Genomic DNA, 1667 nt, shown 5'->3' on the forward strand with positions numbered 1-1667 from the left:
GTGCAAGAACTGAACCCTGTGGTACTCCACTTGTGACATTTCTCCATTCCGATACATTGCCTCTGATTACTGCCCTCATTTTTCTATCAGTCAGAAAATTTTTCATCCATGATAGAAGCTTACCTGTCACCCCTCCAATATTTTCCAGTTTCCAGAACAACCTCTTAATGTGGAACTCTGTCGAAAGTCTTTTTTAGGTCCAGATAGATGCAGTCAACCCAGCCATCTCTTTCCTGTAATATCTCTGTGGCCCGATCATAGAAACTGAGTAAATTCGATACACAGGATCTTCCTGATCGAAAACCATACTGTCTGTCTGATATTATATCATTTCTCTCCAGGTGTTCTACCCATTTAGTTTTGATTAGCTTTTCCAATACTTTCACTATTACACTTGTCAATGATACAGGTCTATAATTGAGGGGGTCTTCCCTGCTGCCACTTTTGTAGATTGGAACTATGTTAGCCTGTTTCCACACGTCTGCTACGATTCCTGTACACAGGGATGCCTGAAAGATCAGGTGAAGTGGAATGCTGAGCTCAGATGCACATTCTCTCAGAACCCATGGTGAAACGCCATCTGGGCCAGCTGCTTTGTTCCTCCCGAGCTCCTTTAGCATATTTTCCACTTCATCTCTAGACACCTCTATCCGCTCTATGTTGTTCTCTGGAATTCTTATTGTGTCTGGTTCTCTGAAGATTTCATTTTGTACAAACACACTTTGGAACTTTTCATTTAATGTTTCACACATTTCCTTTTCATTTTCCGTGAATCTGTTTCCCATTTTCAACCTCTGGATATTATCCTTTACCTGCAATTTGTTGTTTATGAATTTGTAGAATAGGCCCAGTTCTGTTTTACATTTATCTGCTATCCCTTTTTCAAAATTTCTTTCTGCCTCTCTCCTTACTGCTGTATAATTGTTTCTCGCATCTTTGTATCGCTGGTATGTTTGGGGATTTGGCCTCTTCCTATACTGATTCCATTTTTGTGTCTTTTGGTCTCTTGCCCTCTCACAATTTCTGTCAAACCAATCCTGTTTTCTGGTCCTGCATCTCTGTTTTGGTATGAATGTTTGTGTGCCTTCCTCGTATAGTTTTAAAAATTTGGCATACATTGTGTGTGTGTGTGTGTGTGTGTGTGTGTGTGTGTGTGTGTGTGTGTGTGTGTGTGTGTGTGTGTGTGTGTGTGTGTGTGTGTGTGTGTGAAAAAAAATTAGGTTAGTAGTTAGTAACAACTGACTGACAGTTGAGAGGTAAGCCGAAAGAGCAGAGCTCAACCTCTGCAAGCACAACTAAGTGAATACAACTAAGTGAATACATCTACAGCTAGCAGTTGAATGCATGTGTTCTCCAGACACTTTAACTTCTACCTCTTGTCAAGCTTGCAATGACACACCATGACAACCATCATGGTGCCATTGTTTTGTTGAAACAAGGGGCTAACACCCAACACAGTAATGATGCCCCACTGTGAAGCTTGTGCACATGCGTGCACACTGCACTGATGTGCACACTAGGTGACAAACTCACTCCAATGCTCCACTTGTGCACAAAACAACATTTCAAGACATTGTGAATTGCCAACTCTGACACTCACACACCAAGCACGCACCAGGGAGCTGCCAGTGTAGAAGTCAGATTTTTTGTCTCGGTAATTCAAACAC

This window comes from Procambarus clarkii, chromosome 5, assembly GCF_040958095.1.
Source record: "Procambarus clarkii isolate CNS0578487 chromosome 5, FALCON_Pclarkii_2.0, whole genome shotgun sequence".
Classification (NCBI taxonomy): domain Eukaryota; kingdom Metazoa; phylum Arthropoda; class Malacostraca; order Decapoda; family Cambaridae; genus Procambarus; species Procambarus clarkii.